The sequence below is a fragment of the Cervus elaphus genome, chromosome 11 (genome assembly GCF_910594005.1).
Source record: "Cervus elaphus chromosome 11, mCerEla1.1, whole genome shotgun sequence".
Lineage (NCBI taxonomy): Eukaryota > Metazoa > Chordata > Mammalia > Artiodactyla > Cervidae > Cervus > Cervus elaphus.
In genome coordinates, this window is record NC_057825.1 from 102366389 (window position 1) to 102378559 (window position 12171).

Consider the following 12171-nt stretch of genomic DNA (forward strand, 5'->3'; position numbering starts at 1 on the left):
AATCTTAAAAGCAAGACAGAAAATAGGAAACTGTTTCCAAGTAACTATCTCCCAGAACCAATTCAAGAATATTTATAGGAACACAGAAATAGCCAGCAAACCAAGACAAGTGTCTGGCACACAGTAAAAAGTCACCAGGCATGCAAAGAATCAGGAAATATTGCCCAAAGTCAGGAGGCAAATGAAATCTATTGAAAGCAATCAGGAACTGACACAGATATAAGAATTTGTAGAGACAAAGATATTTAAAAAATTATTAAAATTGTATCCCACGAATTCATAAATAAAGGCTTAGGAAATATTTTAAAAACCAAAGTTAATTTTAGAGCAAATAATATTTCCAGGAATGAAGAGATTGCTTTATTAATGATGAAAGATTTAATTCATCAAAGTGATATAAATGTTTATGCACCTTTAAAAATAAAAGAAGCAACTCTGATAGAACTATAACATAGAAAATTCACAATTACAATTGCAAATTTCAATATCCTACTTTAAAAATTGATAGAACAGGTAGAAGGGAAATCTAAGGACCTCAAAGACTTGAGCAACAGTGTCAGTCAAGTTGACCTAACTGGTTTTTATAGAGCACTCCAACTAACAATAGCATAATGTACTTCCTTTTCTAGTGTACGTAGAACACTTGTCATGATAGACTATAATCCAGACCACAACACAAGGCTCAATAAATTTAAAAGGATTATGAACTATAAAGTATGCTTCTTGACCACAAAGTAAATCTTTGGAAATTCCACCCCCCACACACAAATATTTTGAAACTAAGTAAGTACAGTTCCAAATAATCCATGAGTCAGCAAACAATTTTAAAAGAAAATTAGAGTGTATAATGAGAAAGGAAAAAAATAAAAATTGGTGGGATGAAGCAAAAATAGAGCTTAGAAATCTATAGCAGTAAAAGCCTATATTAGAAAAGAATGCCAGAAAACAATGATCTTACCATTGACATTCATAAACTTGAAAAAGAAGAGAAAATTAAAACAGAAGTTACCAGAAGAAAAGAAATATCAAAGAAGGAATTCATGAAATAGAGAATGAATCTTAGACCAAGTCAGCTAAATCAAAAACTGGTTATATAAAAAGATAAAATTGATAAATCTCTATATAGACTTATCAGGGAAAGAAGAGCGAAGACAAATGACCAGTATCAGGAATGAGAGAAGTGACCTAAATAAACTGCTGTTTCTGTTTCTGTTTCACTTACACTACTATCCAACTATTCAACTATTAGAAATTTTCCTGAAGAAATGAAAGCATAGAAGGTTTATTTGTTACAGCTCTAAACTGTAAGCAATACAAATGTCCATCAACAGGTGAGTGGATAGAAAAATTGTCCTATATCCATATAATGAAATACTACTAGGCAATGAAAAAGAATGAATCATGATATACATTGTATTATGGATATCTCAAAATAGTTATGTTGAATGAAAGAAGCCTGAGGGGGAAAAAGGACACCTACCGTATGAATCTATTTTTACACAAGTCCTATATACTGCAAACTAATCTTTTTAATTGAAGTATAATTGATTTATAATATTGTATTAGTTTCAGATGTACAATGTAGTGATTCGATTTCTTCATACGTTACAAAACGATGACCACAGTAAGGCTAGTGTCCACCTGTCACCATACAAAGTTATCACAGTGTTACGGACTGTATCCCTTATCATGCACATTAAGTCTCTGTGGTTTACTTATTTTACAGTAGAAATTTATGCCTCTTGACCCCCTCACCTGGTTCGCTCATCTCCTCACCCCTCCCCTCTGGTCCTCACCCATTTGTTCTCCGTAACTACGAGAGTCTGCTTTCAGTTTGTTTTGTTTATTTGTCTGTTTTTTTTTTTTTTAGACTCCATGTATAAATGAAACTGTATGTGTTTGTCTTTCTCTATCTGACTTATATCCCTTAGCATAATACCTTCTGGGTCCATCCATGTTGTTGCAAATGGCAAGATTTCATTCTTTTTTTATGACTGAGTAATACTCCATTGTGTGTGTATATTTATTCATTCATTTGTTAATAGACACTTAGGTTGCTTCCATATCTGCCTGTTGTAAGTAGTACTGCAGTGAACATAGGGCTGCATATAGCTTTGCAAATTGGTGTTTTTGTTTTCTTTGGAAAAATACCTAGAAGTGTAATTGCTGGACATTTGCTAGTTCTATTTTTAATTTTTTGAAGAACCTCCATATTGTTTTCCATAGTGGCTGTACCAGCTTTCACTCCCACTGACAGTGCATGAATGTTCCCTTTTCACCACATCCTCAGCAACACTTATTTGTTGTTTTGGTTATTTTTGATAATAGCCATTTGAGAGGTGGGAGGTGATATATATCCTTGTGGTTTTGAGTTGCATTTGCCTGACAGTTAGTGATATTGAACATCTTTTTGCGTGCTTGTTGGCCATCTATATGTCTTCTTTGGAAAAATGTCTGTTCAGGTCCTCTGTCCATTTTAATTTTTTTTTATGTTGAGTTGTTTAAGTTCTTTGTAGATTTTGGATATTAGCCCTTTATCAGATATATTGTTGTTAGTGTATGAAAATGCAGCAAATTTCTGTTATATTAATTTTGTATTCTGCAAATGACTGAATTCATGTGTCAGTTCTCATAGTTTCTTGGTGACTTCTCTGGTGGCTCAGATGAAAGAGTCTGCCTGCAGTGCAGGAGACACAGCTTCAGTCCCTGGGTCAGGAATGTCCCCTGGAGAAGGGAATGGCTACCCACCCCAGCATTCTTGCCTGGAGAATTTCATGGACAGAGGAGCCTGACGGGCTACAATCCATGGAGTCGCAGAGTCGGACACAGCTGAAGTGACTCGGCACAGCACAGCACAGTCCATCTCATCTTTAAGTGACAAGGCAGACCCGTCATTATAGGGACACTGAGGGGGGACACTGAGGGGTAGGAGAGAATAAGGACATTTCTGGGGTTATGGATATATTCAGTAGAGCTTCCTCGGTGGTTCAGCGGTAAAGAATCCGCCTGCCAATGCAGGAGACCTGCCTTTGATCCCTGGGTCAGGAAGATCCCCTGGAGAAGGAAATGGCATCCCACTCCAGTATTCTTGCCTGGAGAATCCCATGGACAGAGGAGCCTGGTGGGCTATAGTCCACGGGGTTGCAAAAGAGTCAGACATGACTGAGCAAACAACAAATATTTTCATTATCCTGACTGCGGTGATGGTTGAATGGGTGTATATAAGGCAAAACTCAACATATTGTATTTTTTTTTTAATGGAAAGAAATCACTTTATATACTGTAAATCTGAGCCATGATCCCACTGGATTATGGGAAATTAAGCCTCATCTAGTGTTAGCCCTCCTCCCTGTGGGCAGCACCAGACTCTAAGAGGCTGGCATGGTGTCCCACAGACAAGCAGGACCTCAGCCCCCAGGGCGCCCCTGCTTCCGCGTCCGCAGTCCCTGTCTGTGGTCCCCTGCTCCAGACTCGGTTCTGCACCCCTGGCCTGCGCGGCTCAGCCCCTGGGGTGAAGGTCGCTGGGCTCCTCACTCTCCTTTTCCTCCCTCCTTTACCAAACAGGTTTTGTGAAAGACGCTGAGAATTGGAAAATACCCACTGGCTGTCCAAAACCATAACACCCTGCTCCTCCTCTCTGCCCCAAATGCTAAACCCACATTCACCAGATCACAGCTCAGGGCCTTCAGATTCGCAGCTCTTGCCTCCTGTTCTAAAGCAACACATCTTCAGTTTTCCCACCCCTTGGGAATCTGAACACTGCCAAGTTACTCAAGCTAGGTGTGCTCTGACTGACTGCCAAGCTAATCCATACATCTTTTAGTTCCTGGTCCCGAAAGAACATACTGTGGCTGTTCTCACATTGAAGTTTCTTAAAGGCTTCAGATAATGGGGCCTGAATGTTTTTTCCTACATCCCTTCACAATCTACATTTGAGGTTCCTTTTGAACCCAGAAAGCTAAATATCCTTCCCAGGAGGACAGCAGTCTCACCAGGAACCCAGAGCTGTCCCCTTAACCGAAAGTGCTGTCTGGACAGGTCTGCTCAAGGCCTGGTCCTGGCCACCCTGCACCCGCGCAACCCCCCAGTCACCCTGTGTCCCTACAGGCTGATTTGGCCTAAGAGGCACTTCCCAGGGGCTCCTGGAGTCCTGGGGCCAGTGCACACAAGCTGGAGAATATCATTCAGCTTTTTCAATGCTTTTTAAACCAGGGCTGTGAGTGTCAGGGGCCCTTTAGTGCTGGTTTTTCACAGGCCCAGCTCATCACAGACCAGGTTTGAGGTTTCTTGAAGTCTGTGCCTTAGCAGTTTTCTTCTCCACTGCACGCAGAAGGCAGCAACTTCCGGTTCCTCTGGGTCTGGGGAAGTTTGTCTGAAACCCTGGAGGAGAGAAAGATGGTTAAGTACTAGGAGACGCTGTGTACTCTTTCCTGGTGTTGGCCGATTGGAGTGCCTGGGCCATTCTTCGGAGTGATGTTGGGGCTGGTTTTCTGATATTCTAGACCTAATTTAATGGAGAGCAAGGAATCACGACTGGAGAGGTCCTCTGAATCGGAGCCCACTCATTCTTAACGCAGCAGCACAACAGAGCAAAGGATCTTGTCTATCATAATAGAATGTTCTGGGACAGCAGTCAATTAAAAAACATTCTCTCTATGACCCAAATTCTGCCTCATTCTGGATCTTGCTTTATTCATTCTGCTTTATGCAAACAATCCATGGTCTTTGGCCAGCAGCCTAAGCAGAGTCAGGATGCAGGTGCACACTGCAGGCATGCAGCCTCACTCGCAGGTTCTGCGCTCAGATGGTCTGGGCACTGGACCTTGGGGTCTGGCCCTGCCCTGGGTGATGCTGCTGGATCAGTGGGAGTCTGTGGCTGTGGCCGTGCTGGCTTGCTGGCAGGACAGACACGGATCCACATGACCAGTCCTGAGCTTTTCTGTCAGCCTTCTTTATAGTCAAGAAATTCTGGAAATTGTAGTTCAAACACATTTTTCAAATGCTTTTCACTGTCTATTTTATGTACTCTTTAATTTTAATTGGTACAAAAAAAGAGACAAAGCAATAAAAAAAATCAGACTCAGATATAAGCCACATGTTGAAACCATCAGATAGGAAATTAAAAATAACTATGATTAATGTATTAATGACTTCAGTGGAACAAGTTGGAAGTCCTTTTCACAGGATTGATATATTAATGACTTAGGCAGAAAAAGTAGACAAAATGCATAAACAGATGGAGAATTTTAGCAGAGACACAAAACTACTAGAAATAATTAAATGGAAATGCTAAAATGAAAAAAAGTAGATGGCAACAAATGGAAGAATGCTTTGATAACTCATCAGTAGACTGGACACAGCTGAAGAAAAAGTCAGTGAAACTGAAGGTAGGTTGATAGAAATTAGCCAAACTAAAGCACACAGGAAATCAGGTCACAGGTTTCGGTCAGAAATGAAGTTGAATTTAGTAGCTAGGAAGCTGGTAGAGTTTCCTAGTGAATGCTGCAATTTACCATGTTCCTCTCAGCCTGTGAGCTGAGTCATGGTCCCATGAGTGTGTACTCTATGCCAACGTTCACCTTCCTAAAGACTTGCGGCTTCTGTAGCCCTCATAGGCTTAGAGACAGCACAGAGGAGCTGCTGTGCATTTTCCACCAGGAGCTCTTCGGAGGACTTGCTTCTTGTCAGGGAGGCTTCTACACTTGGGAGTTGGCAGGAGGAAAGGTGTTAACATGACACCAGGTAAGAGGCATAATCTCAAATAAATACCAGAATTTACAAAGTGAAGCCTCTTCAGGAGACTAGGATGCCTTGGTGGGCACTATTCAGAGAAAGTTCTAAAGGTATAATTTAATATTTTAACATCACATTTTTATTTTGACACTAAAAAATGTATGACTCATAATATCTTGAAGTTAACAAGAAGTATTTTTTTGTTTTTGTTCAAGTATAGTTGATGCACAATATTATGTTACAGGTGTACAGTAGAGTGATTTATAATTTTTAAAGGTTATACTCCATTTATAGTTATTATAAAACATTGGCTAGAGTCCCATAGTTTATTTTATACATAATAGTTTGTACCTCTACTCCCCTACCCTTATATTGCCCTTACCTCCTTCCCTCTCCCCATTGGTAACCATTAGTTTATTTTCTATATCTGTGTGTCTGCTAAGAAGTATTTTTAATGAAAATAACTGAAGAGAATGTGAAGAATAAATGCCAACATCCATATGTAATGAAAGTGAACAAGAAATTTTGTTAGAATTGCATTCAGGACTTAAAGTAAAAGTTGTAATCAAAGATAAGCATGGTGGTTCTATTTTTTTTTTTTCATTTATTAGTTGGAGGCTAATTACTTTACAATATTGTAGTGGTTTTTGCCATACATTGACATGAATCAGCCATGGATTTACCTGTGTTCCCCATCCCGATCCCCCCTCCCACCTCTCTCCCCATCCCATCCCTCTGGGTCTTCCCGGTGCACCAGCCCTGAGCACTTGTCTCATGCATCCAACCTGAGCTGGTGATCTGTTTCACTATAGATAATATACATGTTTCAATGCTGTTCTCTCAGAACATCCCACCCTCGCCTTCTCCCACAGAGTCCAAAAGTCTGTTCTGTACATCTGTGTCTCTTTTTCTGTCTTGCACATAGGGTTATCGTTACCATCTTTCTAAATTCCATATATATGCATTAGTATACTGTATTGGTATTTGTCTTTCTGGCTTACTTCACTCTGTATAATGGGCTCCAGTTTCATCCATCTCATTAGAACTGATTCAAATGAATTCTTTTTAATGGCTGAGTAATATTCCATTGTGCATATGTACCATAGCTTTCTTATCCATTTGTCTGCTGATGGGCATCTAGGTTGCTTCCGTGTCCTTGCTATTATAGACAGTGTTGCGATGAACACTGGGGTACATGTGTCTCTTTCAGATCTGGTTTCCTCAGTGTGTATGCCCGGGAGTGGGATTGCTGGGTCATATGGCAGTTCTATTTCCAGTTTTTTAAGGAATCTCCACACTGTTCTCCATAGTGGCTGTACTAGTTTGCATTCCCACCAACAGTGTAAGAGGGTTCCCTTTTCTCCACACCCTCTCCAGCATTTATTGTTTTTAGACTTTTGGATAGCAGCCATCTTGACTGGTGTGTAGTGGTACCTCATTGTGGTTTTGATTTGTATTTCTCTGATAATGAGTGATGTTGAGCATCTTTTCATGTGTTTGCTTTTTTAAATGTATTTGACTGTGCCAGATCTTAGTTGGTGCCCGTGGGCTCTGTGTTGTAGCATGCAGGGTCTAACTTGCCAACCAGGGCCCCCTGCATTGTGAGCACGGACTCTTAACCACTGAATCACCAGGGAAGTCCCAGACTGTTATTTCTTAATTGAATTACACACTTCAGTGATATTTGCTTTAAACTGAGTGTAACTAAATTTAGTGAGACAAGTGATTTTTCAGCAATGAAAATGAAGATGCTATCTATAAAATATATAAACAACAGGACCTACTATATAACAAGGAGCTGTGCTCAATATCTTGTGATGACCAGTGGTGGAAAAGAATATGACAGAGATAGATGGATGTGACTGGGTCACTGCTGCACACCTGAAACTCACACAAAATTGTAAATCAACTATATCTCAGTAAAAAATTAAAAAGAAAATGAAGGTGTCGTGAAACATAAGTGACTAGCTTTGGCAAAAATCTCAGGACTTCCGGATCCTTTAGAGTACTGAGAGCTTGATTAATATACCTGTGTTAATCACACCTTTTTATTTTCTGTATTTCTGATGTTCTACATTAGCCAAGGTGGCTCAGACAGTAAAGAATCTGCCTGCAATGCGGGACACACAGGTTCAATCCCTGGGTCAGGAAGATCTCCTGGAGAAGGGAATAGTCACCTACTCCAGTATTCTTGCCTGGAGAATCCCATGGACAGAGGAGCCTGACGGGCTATACAGTCCATGGGGTTGGAAAGAGTCAGACATGACTGAGCAACTAACACTTTCAGAAGTAGTAAACCACTTGGCTACAAGTGCACTTAAACATGCAAACCAATTGATCCCAAGCTCACACCCTCAACCATCTTCTTTATGGAGCTCTTATACTCCCCAGGGCCACTATTCCCTTACCCTAATCAGCCTGGGCAGTCCCCTCCCCAGAGCCATTTTCTATCTGGAGAAGATCTGGAGCTGGCTGCTCATTGTCTCAATCTGGTCTACCACACACAGGAGCTCCTGGGGACATCTGTGGTCTACACAGTTCTTAGCAACGATATGGATAAGTTTGGCGAAGTTCTGCCCCAAAGTTGCAATTTTTCTAGCAGAGGCAATGAGCTGATCTTTGGTCTGTACCAAAAGAAGGGAAAGAATTAGAAGTAGGCAGAGGTGTGGGTTCGATCCTTGGGTGGGGAAGATCCCCTGGAGGAGGGTGTGACAACCCACTCTAGTATTCTTACCTGGAGAATCCCATAGACAGGGGAGCCTGGTGGGCTACAGTCCATGGAATCACACAGAGTTAGACAGGATGGAAGTGACTTAGCGCTCACACACACGCAGAGATAAGACACCACCAAATGCTATCTTCCTACATGAGTTTCAACGTGTGTAGGAGGACAGTATGGGCAGAGAGTTCTGATTGCCAGTCCACCACCTACCTTTATCATACATATTTTTTTTTAAATTGAGGTTATTCTCCATAAATGGAGGAGGAAATGACAACCCATTTCCAGCATTCTTGCCTGAAAAAACCCATGGAGAGAGGAGGCTGGTGGGCTACAGTCCAGGGGTTGCAAAGAGTCGGACACAACGGAAGTGACTTAGCACGAATGCAGGTAAACACCTTCACAGGTCTTCCCTGAGAAATCGGTGACAAATGTAAACATCCAACACTCACTTGGCACAACTGGCTTCAGCCCCAGAATGAACACACTGGGTTGTTCATTGGTGAACATCCACAGGATGTTTTGGGAAAACCCGAACGAACTTCTTGGCCAATCCAATATTGCATTTGGTCTAAAACCATGATCTCCTGAACTTGTGCCACAGGCTTTAAGACCAGTCACTCTGGGTTAATAAGAAGCTTATTCTCCTGAAAACCACAGAATGAGGTGGTTCAGGCCCGTCTGTCCTTGGGGAGCTGCTGAAGGGAGCCTGGCCGAGCCCCCTGGTCTTGATCTGGACTTTCTCCACAGGACCTGTGGCCTATGTGAGCTCAGGGATAGCTCTCAGCAGGCCCAGGGCAGAAGTGAGACCCCTGAGAAAGGCCAGGTGTGGAGAAAACGCAGCTCGAAGGAGATCTTGGCTTGACCAGAGGGGCAAAGAACAGCAGTGATGCGTAAAGCTGGGAATTGATAAATAATGTGTTGGTGACAGAAGCCACCTCCTACCTGATTCGAAATTTTGATCATTTTGGACCTTATTTTTCTTCACTTGAAAAGAGAAATTTGGACAATATCAGCAGTTTCCTTTCTTTATCTTCTTAAAAAACAACAACAACAACAGAACACTTTATTCAAATAAAATCTTAGGCACTTCCCTGGTGGTCCAGGGATTAAGAATCTGCCTTGTAATGCAGGGGATGAAGGTTTGATCCCTGGTGGGGGAACCAAGATCGCACATGGCTCAGGGCAGCTAAGCCCATGCGCTGCAGCAGTGACTGGGTCCTTGCGCTCCGGAGCCCATGGCCCACAGCTAGAATCCCTGCACCGGCAACAAAAGATCCCACATAAATAAAATAAGTAAATAAATACTTCTAAAAAGGTTTTAACAAAGATCTTAAACATAACGGTAAATGTTGAGGCAACTAATACAGATAAAAGATGGGCTATTCCAGCAAATGTGAAGCTCGAACCAAAACTTCAGCTGCTTGTCTGGGATGAGCAGATAAGCGGCCATAGGAAAGTAGATGTAGTTTGAAATGTTAGAGGTCCTGTTTTAGCCACTCTGTAAAGACAGGATGGACCCTTCCTCTGAGAATTTGGTTTGGATGATGCCAAACATGAAGCACGAAGGTATAAAAAAGCCTTGTTACACAGATGATGAAGGTTTGAGGGGAGAGTGAGAAGGGCAGGCTCCTAACCAGCCTGACAAGGCTTGAGAGAACAAGGAGAGGAGACTGACCTGGCTTTGCTGTGGGCAGGGGATGGGCCCAGGGTGAGGGTCTCCACGCTCAGTCAGGGCTTGTGTGGTCTGAATGTCCAGCTGGCACCAAAGGGGACCATGCCTGGGGTTTTTTGTTGACTTGCCCTTTTGGAGCTCAAGGAGAAGGAGGAGTGGGTGGGGCTGGAAAGCTGTCAGCTGTCACTTCTGACCTAATGCCTTCAGGGTAGAAGAGAAACTAACCGAGGTGGACAGGAGTTTGGAGAAAGATGAGGGCAGTGTCTGTGGTGGTGAGGCTGGGATGGGAGCTGCTGGGTTTCACTTTGCAGTCACCTAGTCTGGAGGTGCCCCCTCCTCTACCCCTTGGGCCTAGCCGTGGCTTTGGGACCACTAGTTAACCTGGCAGACCTGTGCTGGGAGGCATTTTCTAAATGGCTCTTGATGCCATCCTATCTCTTCCCTTCTAGTGCTCACATTCAGTAAATGGACTTTTTTTTTTTCAGTGTTGGTGGGTTGATGGTAAACGATGCTTAACTACACTGAATCAAGAAAAGGGCTAAAGACATTTGCAGCAACACGGATGAACCTAAAGACCATCACACTGAAGTAAGTCAGCCTGAGAAGGAGAAATATCATATGACATGCCTTACATGTGGAATTTAAAAAGAAAGGATACAAATGGACTGACTTACAAAGCAGAAAGAGACTCACAGACTTACAGAATGAACTTACGGCTGCAGGCGGTGGGAAAGGATGGAGAGAAGGGATAGTGAGGGAGTTTGGGATGGACAGGCACACACTGCTATATTTAAAGTGGATAGCCAACAAGGACCTGCTGGGCAGCACGGGAGCTCTGCTCAGGGTTATGTGGTGGCCTGGACGGGAGGGGAGTTTGGGGAGAATGTGTGTGCATGCTAAGTCACTTCAGTCATGTCTGACTCTTTGTGGTCCAATGGACTGTAGCCCACCATGCTCTTCTATCCATGGGAGTGGGGTGCCATGCCCTCCTCCAGAGGGTCTTCCTGGCCCAGAGATCAAACCTGCATCTTTTGTGTCTCCTGCATCAGCAGATTGGTTCTTTACCACTAATGCCACCTGAGAAGCCCTTTTTTGGGGAAATGAATACTTGTATATGTATGACTGAGTCCCTTTGCTGTCCACCTGAAGCTATCACAACATTGTTAACAGCTGTACCCCAATACAGGATAAAACGTTTATAAAGGGGGAGCGGGCTAAAGAGAATGACAGTAGCTGACTTGTGGTTGAAGTTGGCCGGTGGAAAGCAGCCCCTGGCCTCCAGGATGTGCTGGGCTGAATGGCCATCCTTCAGAAGCCTGCAGCCCTGTTACCACTATGTTGGGGAAATGTTTATAGACATAAATGGTCCCTTCAGTTCATCCTCTGGGATATGAAAGAGTCCTTGACTTTACTAAGTTGCAACTCCTGGCAAATCATCTTCCCTGATGAACCAAGACAGTGTCTTAGTAATGAGCCCACAGGAGGAGGGAAGAGAGAAATGAGGGGAGCTCTATGATACCCCCAGATAGAGAAGAAGGCATCTAAAAGTGCTATGTGCCCCACAGCCTGAGCACGGCCCGCCCCCCTTTCCTGGGAGCTGCCTGGCTGTCCTGGCTCCTGTGGGGCCGCAGCTGGGACTCCTGTCTCCCCAGGAGTGCCCCGTCCTCCCGTCACCCGCTGAAGGTCAAGTACTGAGGTGCATCCTCTCCCCCTCAGACTCTGAGCCACCAGGAGCGCCTCTTTGGCCATCTCCTGGGTGATCTGGGTGATTCTGTTTCCACTGTTGGTTGTGGCCGTCCTCTGGAAGAGGTGGGTCCGTTTCTGCCTGCAGCCAGGCTGGGCAGCCGGGGGTGCCACTCTGCTGCTGCTGTAGAGAGGACAGGGTGGGACTGAGGACGTTCCAGGCGCTCAGACCTTTGGACTGCAGTGGGGGTGTTAATGGCCTTTTAATCGTTTTTAAAAGTTATTTTACTTTTTGGCAGTGCTGGGTCTTTGTTGCTGTGCTCAGGCTTTCTCTGTTTGTGAAGAGCAGGGGCTACTCTCT